Source organism: Talpa occidentalis, unplaced genomic scaffold (genome assembly GCF_014898055.3).
Source record: "Talpa occidentalis isolate TD23 unplaced genomic scaffold, MPIMG_talOcc4v2.1 talOcc4.8, whole genome shotgun sequence".
NCBI lineage: Eukaryota > Metazoa > Chordata > Mammalia > Eulipotyphla > Talpidae > Talpa > Talpa occidentalis.
In genome coordinates this window covers 78,555,554-78,570,460 of record NW_023605194.1, presented here as the reverse complement: position 1 = coordinate 78,570,460, position 14,907 = coordinate 78,555,554, and the positions used below count along the sequence as shown (strand labels likewise).

Genomic DNA, 14,907 nt, shown 5'->3' with positions numbered 1-14,907 from the left:
AAACTCATAGGGACAGCATATAAACTAAGTAGGACATAGATACAGGGATGCATTTGTCAACTGCAGCTGGCACAATAAAATACCACAGTGTAGGTGATTTAAACAACATCTTCATTCACTAATCTGATCTGATCTGTGCTTGGGCACTTAGGTAGTTTCCATAGTTTGTCTATTGTAAATACTGCTACAATGAGCACAGAAGTGCATCTAGTGTTTTTACATTACTCAGATATATACAAGGAGTGGAACTGCTAGATCATAGAATAGATCTATTTCTAGTATTTTCAGAAATCTCCACACTGTTTTCCAAAGCAGCCAGACCTATCTACATTCCTACCAAAAGTATACAAGGGTGGCTTCTGAGCCACATCCTCACCAATACTTACTGTTTTTGGTCTTGTTCATGTGGGCCATTCTTACAGGTGTGAAAAGATATCTCATTGTGACTTTTAACAATTCTTGAAAATAAAAGAAAACAGAAAATTAGGATAATGAAATTAATATGGTTAAATTATTTCCTTTTAAAATGATTAGAAAGCAAAAATGAACAATGGAAAATAATAGTGGTTGTATCCCAAATAATTCCACTACAATTAAAAGATAATAAGGACCAAGGCAGCATCCTAGAAGAATGCTAGAAAGCCATACTCACAAAATTTATAAAACTGTCAACCTGATATTTCAAAATCAGTTAAATAAAATTAGGAAAATGATACAAGACCTGAATGTAAAAAGAAACCAGAATTAAAAATAAATAAGGTAAGACTTCTGGTTTTAGCTCCAATACACAAAGGTCTTAGAAACTTTCATTCCCTCACAGGAAAAAAAAAAAAAGCTGGACAAACTGAAAATCAATTATTTTTCTTAGGTTCATCACAGAACTGCAATCACAGCACTTTCAAGGCAAAATCTGAGGCGATGTGAACACAGACTGAACACAAGCCAAGATGAGCCTACCTGAAGCAGACATTTTGGAGCCATTACCTGGAAAGAGAGTTATTAAATAATAATTTTGATGCATTCCTGGAGAAGGAAATTGGGCTAACAGGAGAGATAAAAATCATGGGGCCAATCTCTGGAGGATTCTGATACTTGAGTGAATTTTATCTCCTCTAAGAACCTAACTACATTCTCATGGTTAAAATTAGAGAGAAATCCTCTCCTCTTTATGGCAAAAGAAAGGGGAAAGTAAATTTAAATATGCTCAGAGCATGTTCCATTACATAGTCCTGACCACCAAGAAAAAAACATCTCCTAAGCCTTATCTACCTGTGGGAGGGGCAATTGACCAGCTCCTGTCTCCTCTTGTCTTCCTGCCTCACACTGAGGAGGAAAAAAAAAGATGCAGAAGTACTTCTAGAGGTCGTAACCTGAGGACTCAGGCCCACTAAATAATGAAGATTTAAATGTTATGATTCTCCTTCCCACCACATTACCACCATAATGACAGGGTTCCAATATAATGACAGTGGATTATAACTAAAAGAGCTGCAGGACACAAACTCTATTTGAGAATAAGTTTGTAGGCATACCCAAAGACAACAGGGGAGAAAACAAAATGAGGTTCCTCTGGCATCTATAATTACAGCAAACAGTAAAGCTCAACTTCTAGTGGTACCTTGACTATAACCCAGTGAAATCCATTTTGAACCTCTAACCTACAGAAATGTACAATGATAAATTTGTGTGATTTAAGACATTAAGTTTGTGGTATTTTGTTACAGCAGCAATGAAAAGCTAACACAACAAAAAATATTTAGCAAAATCCCTGGACCTTAAAAATAAAAATTCTAAGCAGGAAAGAAATCCAGATTGCTATTGGACTTTTCAACAGCAATTCTGTTGAGTGGAAACAGAGCCAAAACATGATGGAATAAAAGGAGGAAAGTATGAACCAAAGATTTTATATCCAGTTATCAAAAATTGTTAACAACATGCACATTCATGGTGAATACCCTTAAACCTTTCCTGAGGAATCTTCTAGAAAATGTTCTTCAGCAAACAAAACTGACTAGAGAGACACTGACATAAAAACTGTTATTTCCTTAAAACTGGAATTGTTAGCAAGGGCTAAAGAAAATATAAGTATGAAACCCTGAATTTAAAAGGAACATTTCAATATTAAGGAATGAAATATTTTATTTAAAAACAACAAGAAGATAAAGAGCTTCTGCACAGCAAAAGAGACAATAACAAAAACAAAGAGAAACCCCACCGACTGGGAGAACATTTTTGCACACAACACTAATGATAAAGCACTGATCACAAAAATCTACAAAGAGCTGATGAGGCTCAACAACAATAAAGAAAATAATCCAGTCAAAAAATGGGCAGAAGAGTTAAAAGAAACTTCTCTGAAGAGGAAATGCAAATGGCCAACAGGCATATGAAAAAATGTTCAACATCACTTGTAATCAGGGAAATGCAAATCAAAACTACCATGAGATACCATCTTACACCAGTGAGAATGGCACATATTAAAAAAAACTAGCAACAACAATGTTGGCGAGGTTGTGGAGAAAAAGGAACTCTCCTGCACTGTTGGTGGGAGTGCAAACTGGTCCAACCACTATGGACAGCTGTGTGGAATTTCCGGACCTACTAAACATAGAGCTTCCATATGATCCAGCAATTCCACTCCTAGGTATTTACCCAAAGGACACAGAAACATCAATTCCAAAGAGCACCTGCACCCCTATGTTTATAGCAGCACTGTTTACAATAGCTAAGCTTTGGAAACAACCCAAATGCCCAAAAATAGATGACTGGATCAAGAAGATGTGGTACATATACACCATGGAATATTACTCAGCATTCAAAAAAGATAAACACATGCAATTTGCAGCAACATGGATGGTGCTGGAAGGGATCATGCTCAGCAAAATAAGCCAGAAAGAAAAAGAAAAATACCGGATGGTCTCACTCATAGCAGGAATCTAGAAAACTTAAATAAGGGACCAGGAAAAAGAATAACTATGAGAAAGGAAATATCAAAATCAACAAACAACTATGAACCAGAGACTCTCTATGGTGGGTGGAGGGCAGGGAAAGAGGGCTTGGGGTCAAAATAAGGGGGTTGCAATTGTATGGGGAATATAAAAATAAAATTTAAAAAAAAGAAAAATTCCATAGAATTGAGATATAAATGTAAAGAGTAAACTATAAAGGTATTATAATATAGATAAATGTATAATTTCTTTCTGGTCAAAAAAAAAAATAAAAACAACAAGAAGAACTTAAACTTTGCCTCATTTTTTGAGGAGGAAACAATGACCAATCCAGGCACATTAGGACCTGGAACCAAGCTGGTCTCTAGTACTATTTCCCCCATGAAGAACCCAGGGATCCTTAGAGAATATGTCCAAATCTGGGGCAAGGACACACAAGATGCCTCAATTATCTCGTGTTGTTACCAAGATAGCCATGAGTTTGCAAAAACTATTCAAAACATTTCAAATGCTCTCTGGAGCCCAACTAAAGAGACTTCCATTGGTTGGAATGATTTAATTTGAACATCAGTGGGAATGATGAGCTGCAGTGTACTGAAACATATTAAAACATTTTTACTTCCATGAGTGTACTGTAGTATTAGAAAAGACCTACTTGGCCATCATCAAAGTAGGCCAGGACTAGAAATCATTCTTTCGGAAATGGGTAAATAAAAAGAAAAAATACAATTTATTCTGCTTTTTCCATACAAACCTATCAATGGGAAATTAACACTAAATCAGAGAATGCCTTATTTTACAGTAGTATTACAACTAATAAAAGAAGAAAAGAGGCTATAACCAGAATATCAAAATTTTGCTCTTCTAATGAACTACTTCATCTAAAGGTCAAGCATCAGTATCTGTTAACAGCACAAAAAGAAAAATCAGAACTTTTTTGTCTTCTGATAGAACATAACCACATATGAAATTACAAAAAAATCCAACTCAAACTGATTGAAACTCTATATCCAACCATCAATTATCATGATCTACAGAAAAGATAAGAACCTATCAATTGCATGAAAACAAACTGTTTTATCAACAACCACAATAAAACCAAGAAATAAGAGTAAAAAATAAATAGAGATGAAGAGGAAAACTAAACATTAAAAGAAATTTTAAGAAGTCTGTTGTCACCTATGGGTTTATTTGGATTATGATTCCAATAAACTGTAAAATATATCCACTTATGGCATTTATGAGATAATAGGAAATTTGCATGTTTCTTGGATATCTGATTAAAAAATCATTATGTTCATTTTTTAGTTAGGCTACTATGTTTTCATTATATTAATAAGTGAGTTCTTTTAGAGATACATATTGAAATATGGAGAGGTGGAATAATAGACTATTTGAGATTTACTTCAAAGTCATACAGACTGGGAGACAGCAGATAGATTATAGAGAAGATTTGATCATTGCTGAAGTCTTGTAATAAGTTTAAGGGATTTCATTACATTAATCTTTTCAAATATGTTTGAAATTTTCAGTAATAAAAAGCTTCTTTGAAGATCAAGATAGTGTTTGCCTTTGTATGCCCACTGATCACTATTCTGTTCTTCTCTTCAAGATTATAAGTGTTACTGGAACAACATCATGAAGCATTTTATGTTCTTAGTAGTCTGGAGTATAATGCAATTGGAATTGGAGACTTTAGTAATTGTAGAGCATTATGGCTCCCTCTACGTCCTTCCCCTCTTTGCAGATTGACAATTAGTTGTGTGGATGAAGAAGACGGGAGCAAAGGACTGAAGCAAGAATAGTTTAGCCTTAACAAGGGTCAAAGGGAAGACTTTTTATAACCAAACACCCATCGAGGAATTTACCAGATAGGCTTGAATCTAATTTGAAATATTCGCGATTTCCTTTTTAACATTATGCCTACCTCTCATTTGGACCCAGAGGGAAGCTACAGATAGACACTGCAAATATTATAGAATCGGAGTTCTCAGTAGCTTTCATTGCCTTGCTAATAGCACATCATTTGTTTTCTTAACACTGAATTTAAAAACCTACAGTGCTTGCTTTTCTAATTTTCATTCATATTATCTCATAATACTTTTAAAACACATTCATTTGACATTTTCTACCTATACTCCCTAATCTCTGGGAATAATATTTATTATGTGACCTTTGTGAAGAGAGAAATGTTAAAATTTATTAAAAGTTAGATTCTATTACCCCCTAACTTGAATTTAAGAGCTTAATATGAAACCATTTGAATTTCTAATTTTTCCCCTCATAATATAGCAGGAGCATATACCCAGCTGCAAGATAATATTGGCAAGCACAGCAATGAATTTTCACTGAAAACCCCAAACACTGAATGCTTCATTTTTCTTCCTTTTCTTCTTCTTTTTTTTTTTTTCAAGAAATCCCCTATAGTATGAGATATGTAATGCCACTTGTGCCAGGGCGCTTTGCATAATAATGGTCTCCTTCAATTTTCCAGGCTCACTAGGAAGAATCACTAAGGAAACTAGGCAGTAACATCAACAACAAAAAAGAAAATTGCCCATTTTTCACTAAAACTGCTCTTATTCTTCTTCTATTTTTTTTTTAGCAATTTTATCCTTTTAAATGTAAATACTTGTAAGAGTTCGGAAAAAGATATCCAGTTATTAACATTTCAGGTATAATTATTACTCTTCCTAATCTCCACCTTCTGCATGGAGCAGTTTCCTTTAGCAGGAGTATTATTACCTTCCTACTTGTGTGGGCCCTCAGACATCTTCAAAAAGTCTGTAGGTGGGACTCTCTGATTATAAAGGCTGAGTTAAATTAATGTTATTAATGTACCAAGGTGTAAAGTATGAACTTCAACTCGGTTTCCATAAAGAACTCTGTTGATGATGCGTCTGCAGCTACAGAAGGCCTGTCGGAAACGTTGCCATTGAAGCCTTTTTAGGGCCCTGGTGCTAATCAGCGAGGAGAGCCTGCAGCTTTGCTGTCCTGCGGCGCCAGAGTGCAGACAAGCAGCTTATCAGCGTTAATGATAACTGCTGTGTTTCAGCAGCCAGGATCAGAAGACACATTTCACATTTACACTCTTGTTTTCAGAATTGAATACTTAAGAAATCAGTAGAATGTTGCCAGGAGCCTTGCCTACAAGCTGCCGCCTTTGAGAATTTTTGCAAGTCCTTAAAAGAGTTACCAGAGGTATTCCTTTCCTCCTGAGTTCCCTAGTGAATGGCAGGGACAGGATTGTAAGGGGCTGTTAGACACATCTAATATTCTAATCATTTCCTGCCTGCCTGAAATTTCTCAAGAGTAACTCATATTTTGAAGCATTTTAAAAGCTGCAGCTTTCAAGGTGCTGATGTAAAGCTTCGCTTGATATTGACAAAAGGATTCTGAGTTAAAATTTTAAGAGCTCCTCCTGGCTCTCCAGTATATAAATCCTTGCTAAATTTTCAGATCTTAATTTAGTGAACTAGCTTCAAGCCACATATTTGGCCCCATTCATTTATTAACTCATTCGCTCATTTACTTCACAGAGCCATCAATAAATATTTCCTGAACATCTACTATGCGCTGTATGCTCTATATTACACGCTGGTCAAATACAAGAGAATAAAATAAACCTCGAAAGAACTCACAACCTATGGGAGATTAAAAACAGAAAAGCTTTGATCAAGTCCTTCTGGCAGTTAGGGAAAAAATAAAGAATGCTCCTTGGGTGGTGAGGCAGGCTTCCCATTGGAGGTAAGGGCTACCCTGGCCTTAAAGGATAAGGACTCTATGAAAAGGAATATTGGTACATTTTATAGTGTGTGCTTTGTAGTGCCAATGAGTCTCTCCTTGTCCCTTGCAAAAAAAAAATCATGATGATAATGTACTAACAATGCCTTGATCTTGCGTGTCAAGAAATTCTATCTCCAGAAAGTCCCTATTAAAATGTGAAAGAAGTTTACTCATTAATTTTTTATAGGACTTACAATAATTCTCCTGTTACATCACATGACTGATAAGATGTTCAAATGAAAAGATACTTAGGAAATCACATTCTTCGTAAATTGTAAAAGTGTAATGCAAGTGCTAGTTCTTTGTGAAAATATGATTTATCATAGTCATGGTATTTTTACTTTAATAAGGATTATTTTATCATTTTTCTGAACTCTAGAATATAACTTAGAAAAAACTGAAAAATATAAATTATCTTAAAATATTTTTATGTAGTATCATGATGGGTATTTCCATAAAAGGTTTATTCAGGGAAGCTAGTTTTGGCATAAAGAAAAATCTCTTTGTATAACAAGAGAGGAAAAAAAATAACAAACAAGCTAGAATATCTGATTTAGTTTAGGAATTATAGTAACTTCCAACTCTAATAACTTCACACACTGGATTCAGGGGTCCCCTCTACATATCACATTAGCCCTGGTACCTCATTTCAGTGGATCTGGCTTCATCTTTTCTCTGTTTCCTCAACCTACATGTCAGTGACGGTGCAGTGACTAGCCAGAACCCATATTTTTATTTTAAAGCTTTAAACAGCAACTTAGCGACTACAAAACTATTTTTGAAGGAATTCATAATTCAGTTGAAAGCATCAAAGTAGTTTATCATTAAAAAAATCTTGTTGTGGGCCTCCCCAGGTGGCGCAGCAGTTGAGCGCTGGGATGCAAAGCTGCCCGTAGCCTCTGCAGCGCCAGTTCGATCCCTGGCCACCAGGCGAGGGTCCCACATGGCAGGCAGACCTCTCCTGCCACCTGCTGCTCCCCTCAGCAGTGTACTTCGTCACTCTGCTATTCTGCTCTCTGCTCTGGTGAATTCTCTCACCCTCCCGTGCTTCTGATTGTACCCAGTGCTCGTATAAATAAATAATCTTAAAAAAAAAAATCTTGTTGCACTACCTTAGTCTTCTTTCATCATCTAGAATTGATTTTTAATACATATGGGAGAAGTGCCACAAAATTTTTAGTGTCCAAGGTCCCCTACTAGTCTTAATGCCCCACCTGGGATTACAACCATTTTCATAGTTTCCCTGCAATTCAAAATGTCTGAAAGGAGTGCCTGCCTGATTTTGCAAACTGAGGGCAGGAGTGAACGTCACATTGTCTGAGTACCCCTCCCTGAAACATTGGTGTTGGGGGAATGGAAAAGGATGTTCTCAAACCAGATTACACTCTTGGGTACAGCCCGAAAGAGGCTGTTGCCAGCAACAAGGAGCTTCTGGCTCAAAATGTTAATGTCTTCTCACACAGTTCCCACACTTAAAGTCTCTAGCCCCCGGTCCTCCTGTCTCCATGTTACACAAAGAAAATAAAGCTGACCAGTGTGTAGAAATTCCTTTCCTCCCCTTCCTCCAGGACTGAGGGCGCTCCTGATAAAGTCACCTTAGCCACATGTTGGACCACTAAGTCTTCCATCATCTGAGCACGTAGAAGCGCAAGTAAGGCATGACCTCTTTGTCCAACGAGCACATCCTTCACACACCTGTGTGCACAGAGTGGGGAGCCAGAGCGTCTGGTCGTAAACCCCATGAAGAAATGACTGGGTGGTGGTGGCATCAAAAACACACACTATGACCAACAGAACAGCAGGTTCAAAAGCACACTTTCCTTCCTTATGTTTCTGAACACATGTTTCACTGCAGAGTCCTAAGATCCCCGTCCTCTCTCATCTCCTTCTTTTGCATCTACAGACACAAAGTTCTCCTGACCCTGGCTCACCCTTTGCTTGACTTCTTGCAGACTCTCCTTTCCCTCTACTTGCCACCATTTGGTGATCGACCCCCCCTTCAATTATAATGTCTTTTCACAACAGCCTGAGATGGGAGAATTGTATGGAAGAGCAGATCTGCACTTAGAAAGTGCAGAAGGCTGAGAGGGAGAATCTAAGCATTGGACTTTTTGACAAAACTCATTTTTGTCCCAGCATAGATGTGATCTCAGAAAGCTGAGAATGGAGTTCTACGTGCATGGGATAGGACAGGAACATTTTACTGGGGTGCAGGTGACACTGAGGATCTGTAACCCCACCCCCACCCCAGGAAACAAACCCACCGTATCGCCACAACCACAAGGCTATGACCCATTCAAAACCCTCTGTGTGTCAGGGAGTTTTACAGTTTTATTTTTCCTCGGAGCTGTATGGTGGGAAGGATTTTATTATCTCTGTCTTATTGATGAAGAAATAGAGAAAATCAAAGAGGGCTAAATAATTTGCCAGTTCTAATAGGCAACATGAAGTTTCAGTGCCCAGAACTTTGAGGCCAAAGTGCTTCCCCTGAAGTCACAATATTTCCACAGTGAGAGGAGACAGCATTGCAGGGGGTGGCAGCTTCTGGAATAGACAGAAACTTTGCCAAAGACAGTACTGACCCGTCTACCCCTTAATGCCAGGCCTGGCCAGCCTCACCGCAGACTCTAAGACTGTAGAATATAGACATCAACCACACTTTGACCTGCCCACAGTGCAATGAAAAGCCTCCTTGCCCAGAACAGTCAGATGTGGGCCGTAAAGAGGGAGTACAGGTTGGGGGTGTGGGGGTGGCACTCACTCTAGCTTTGGGATATTCATGAAAAGTGACAGAAAACAATTTTCTCTTCCTGCCTCTCCCCCCTTCCTCCTGATTCAGATGAGAAGGTTCACAGTTTCCTAAGGGTTAAAAGGGTTAAATCTCCATAAGCCATTTTGAAAGCTTTAAGACAAAACAATAAAAAAGCTCTGTAAGCCCCAACACCTTTTATACATTTTGTAGTTAAAAGAGAAAAAAGAGAACAGTTTGCCCGTAGCAAGACATGTCTACACTTCCCTCTTCAGCCTATTATGCTTCCATTCTAACCCCGTTTTCTCTATACAGCCTCCTAATTAGGGGTCAATATTCCTTTCTTTGTAAAATAAGAAATAGTATAAAACTTCCCAGGTTTCACTTTAATGGGAAGAACACAGAAGCACATTCTGTTTTCCATACTGAAAGGAACCTTATAAAACCCAGTTCGCTGTATAATTAATGACCCTATTCTCCTGCTTTAGGGCATAAAGTGATCACCAGTCTGGGTCAGAGAAAACATTTCCCGGGTGTAGGATTGCACAATTAATTGTGTGGTGAGGAATTTGTGCTCTCCTTTGATGCTCTGGTCTACGTTATAGAGGGGAGGACAGCAGGGCTGGCCTCGGGGCAGGCTGGTAGTTGTTCAGGACTTTGTGCTGCATTGTCTGCCTCTCTGGACACTCTGGGAAAAGAACTGAGATCACCCAAAAAACCCATTCCATGCCTCCCACTGATGTCCCCACGCAGAGAGCTGATGTCTGCAAGTGAAGTCAGGACACAACCACCCAAAATAATTTTTTGCACTTGAGAAAATTGATCAGGGCTGGTGAGGGTTGGGAGGTAGAGGGCACAGAAGTCCCTCCTGACTGTTTTTATTCAGAAGTTGCTGACATATTTTTTGGGTACAGATTAAAATTCGTGTTTCTGGTTTTTTTTTTTTTTTTTAAGATTTATTTATTTATGCATACAAGAGCTGGAGTACAGGCCAGAGATGCGGGGGTGAGAGGATCCACCAGAGACAGAGTGGGGAGCAGAACAGGCAGACTGACTGAAGTACACTGCTGAGAGGAGCAGCGGGCATGACAGGAGAGGTCTGCCTCCCCGTGTGGGTTTCTCCCTGGCCAGCCAGGGATCGAACTCATGCTGCAGAGGCTGTGGATTGCTTCATAGTGCAGTGCTTAACCCCTTGCACCAACAGGGAGGCCCTGTTTCTGTTTTAGATGCAAGTAAAGGGAACCGCTGTACTCCCTGAAACAGAGAGGAAAAACGACAAGAAAGGTACCTGTCACATAGGTGCTTAAATAATTGAAATGGGTCTGGCTCCATATAGCTACAGATCAACCACATATTACATTCTAAAGTAGCATTAGCTAATAGAGCATTCTGTGATGATGGAAATGTTCTGCAAATCTTGTTGTTCAATATGGTAGCTACTGGTCACATGTGGCTACTGATCCCTTGACATATGGCTAGTGTGACTGAAGAACTAAACATTTAATTACATTAAATTTATATTTAAATAATCATATCTGGTTGCATTCAACCACACAGTATAAAGCATACAGTGTGAATATTTAACATTTGCTGTAACGAACATATTAAAACAATACTAGGTTGCTGCAAATTGCATGAGTTTATCTTTTTTTGATTGCTGAGTAATATTCCATTGTGTATATATACCACATCTTCTTGATCCCAGTCATCTATTTTTGGGCATTTAGGTTGTTTCCATAGCTTAGCTATTGTAAACATAGGGGTGCAGGTGTCCTATTTAATTAATGTTTCTGTGTCCTTTGGGTAAATACCTAGGAGTGGAGTTGCTGGGTCATATGGAAGCTCTATCTTTAGTAGGTTAAGAAATCTCCACACAGCTTTCCATAGTGGTTGGACCAATTTACACTCCCACCAGAAGTGCAGGAGAGTTCCTTTTTCTCCACATCCTCATCAACATTTGTTGTTTCTAGTTTTTTTTAATATGTGCCATTCTCACTGGTGTAAGATGGTATCTCATTGTAGTTTTGATTTGCATTTCCCTGATTACAAGTGATAGATGGAGCTGGAAGGAATCATGCTCAGCGAAATAAACCAGAAAGAAAAAGAAAAATACCGCATGATCTCACTTATAGCAGGAATTTAGAAAACCTAAATAAGAGACCAGGAAAAAGACTAATTGCAATAAAGTAAAAATCAAAATCAACAAACAACTATAGACCAGAGACACACTACAGTGGGGGGTTGGGGGAGGAGAAGAGGGATTAGGGTCAGAAAAAGGGGGTGGGGAATAAAACCAAAATGAAAATGCATACATTATGCAAAAATGAAAAAATTATGTAAGAATTATATAAAATAAAATAATTCATTTATTAAAATTCATTTATTAAAATTCATTTATTGAAAATAAATGAATAAAATTAAAAATATAAAAAATTACATCATTAGTAATAAAAAATAAATAAAAGACTACTAGGGGTTCAATATGGTTTGTCTACTGTTCATTAAGTATATCTTGTCTCCACCAAGAGTTCGGTGAAGCCTGTTAATGTTTACCAACCAAAAGAAGGCATCAAATTTGTGCTTGTTCTTCAAAAACCACCCTGTCTGGTGTTGCTAAAAGGAAGCCCAACAAATGTTAAGAAATGCATTTCTTCACTCTCACCTCTAACTTGCTCATCAAACTATAAAATTAAGAGAGATTTATTTTATATAAGCATTTTTGTTAGGTACGTCTCTGGGTTACATGTCTATTCCCAATGTCTTTTCAAAGACCCATTATCTTATGAAAGAGCTGAAAAGCCATATAACCAAATAATTTCCAGGATGAAATCTTTCTCTTTAATGTTCTTTTTCATCTACTTTTCTTTTCCTCATTTCCCGTTCAAACCGATTTTCTCCTTTCCAAATTGATGAATATAATATGATAGGGTTACCATAACAAAATACATAAACCAGGTGGATTAAACACTAGAGACTTTTTCTCTAGCAGTTTTGGAAGCTGAAGTCCAAGATCAAGGAACATAAGTTCCTTCTTTTTGCTTCTTGATTTTTATTTTAATTTTTTTGTCCTGTGTGCCTGCTTCCCAGATATCTCTCCCTATATCCTAATTTCCCCTTCTTACAAGGACAGAAGTAAACTTGGATTAGGACATATACTAAAGGTCTCATTTTAATTTCATTACCTGTTGATAGGTACTATTTCCAAATTCAGTCACAATTTGAGGTACTAGGGATTAGGACTTCAATATGAGTTTGGGAGGAATGCAAATCAGTTCCTAACAATGATTATAAGAAATAATCTGTTTCTAAGAGTTACATATTTCTTAGCTTAAAATTCTTCTGCTTCTATTAAGAGTAAAGAAGCATCTGTCTTTGATTGGTCCTTAATTTTCTGATTTACAAGTAGGCATAAGCAGAAAATTCTGGCACATATAAATGAAAATTCTATTTGCTCTTATTAAGTAACATAGGATTAAAATATGTTATGCATCTAGCACTTTTTTATAATTTGATTATCTTTGTCAAAAGGTGAAATAACAAAAAGAGTTATCTTGTTAAAATTTCTAGTTTGCATAATCAAAGATTCTTGAGAAAACAATTTTATAAACATCTGATGCTTCAATAGTGTAGGTTTATAAGGTATGAAAATCTTTAAGGATATAAACCATTATTTTCAACCACCTATTCACCTATGTGAAACACATTCCAATAGTCAGGGAGTTTCTATTTTGTAATTCATGAAATAGATATCATGACGTAGAACAAACACATTTAATTTTTCAAAAGCAGTCCAAAGAATGATCAAAATTCAACACGATGAATTGCATACACAATGTTTTCCCTTATAGAAAAAAAAAAACACACAATAGAGATGTTTTTGACTAAGAAATGTTTTAAGTTAAAAATGAAATATATATATATGTATAAACAGTTTTCATAACTTTTCTACTGAAATAATTTTTGGTAGTCAATTTAGTCAAAATTATTTTCATCTAGCAACAGAAAAGAGAATTTTCAACTTTACCCACACCTTAACTGTTTATCTAATTAAGAACTCAGGTACATATTTTTAATACAAAATATAACAAAGTAAGAAAATCATAAAGATGATAAAATCAGATGAGAAAAACCCAATAATCAACTCTAAATGATTACAATGAATAACTGACTTTATCAAGAACTTACTATAATAAATTTGACTTCTTACTATAATGTAATTTATTAGTTTGCTATAATTTTCACTTTGAAAATATAAAAAACAAACATGGTTTATGACTTATAAAAATTTATTATTTAAATATATGCCATTAATTAAAAACTTCTACAATAATGATAATTAAATCAAGATTATTAAGACAAGGTGCTAATAATTTTGCCATAAGGTCCAACTCAGCACTCCAGCAACATTATCTCCACGCAAAGCCATGCTAAGATCACTGTGCACCCATCTCCTAAGTGATAGGACCAAATAATTTTGAAATTTAAAATAATCCTGATTGACTCTCTCTATATATATGTATGTGTGTATATATATATATGTACGTATACATATTATGTATATATATATACATAAACACACACACACACACACACATATATATATATACCTGATTATAAAACAGGTAAGACAGTATATATATCATTTATGATATTACAACTTCAATGGGTTCTATTAAACACAATTACAATGAAACATGAATTTTGATTTATGTGGCATAAATAAAAACTAAACATCTATATGTTATTTTAGGTCAAGATTTATTATCAAATAGCTTATTCAGATTTATTTTAAAATGTTCAATTTTCAATTAATAACCAAGACACAGACTGAAAACAATACTTGCAATACATGAATCTGACAAAGATTTCATAGCCAAAATATATAAAGAGCTCAAACAAATCAACAATTGAAAAATCCTATAAAAAAAGATAAAAGGGATTATCCTAAGTGAAACAAGCCAGAAGGAGAAAGATAAATACCAGATGGTTGCATTTACATATGAAATATAGAGAAACCAAATAAAGGATCAGACAAACTTCAAAACTAATCCTTGGAAGCTGGATATCCAAAGCATCTGGGGATGCTTTGGGGAGGGGGAAGTAGGGGAGGAGAGAAAAAAGATATGTATGGAGGTGATGTTACTGGAGTGCTGAGTTGGACCTTATGACAAAATTATTGTTTACCTTGTCTTAAAGAGCTTGATGTAATTATCATTATTGTAAAAATTTTTGATGAATGGCATATATTGTAAATGATAAATATCTGCAAGTCATAAACAAGGTTTATTTTCTATATTTTCAAGATGAAACATTTAAACAGATGATGGTGGATGATTACGGGTGATTTGGTAGTGGGAGAACTGTGGTGACCACACATGAGGGGAGAAATTATTTATTGTGAAAAAAATGATTAAGGATGGAAAA

General features: G+C 36.2%; 1 long non-coding RNA gene across 3 annotated transcripts in view; it reads right to left on the bottom strand.

The window, feature by feature from the left end:
- Window positions 1-392: 392 nt before the first annotated feature.
- Window positions 393-14,907, bottom strand: part of LOC129144969 (uncharacterized) — a 264,783-nt gene continuing 250,268 nt past the window's right edge. For all 3 annotated transcript variants that reach the window (XR_008549872.1, XR_008549874.1, XR_008549875.1), the window contains one exon: window positions 393-458. This is a non-coding gene — a long non-coding RNA (uncharacterized LOC129144969). The remainder of the gene's footprint in view (window positions 459-14,907) is intronic.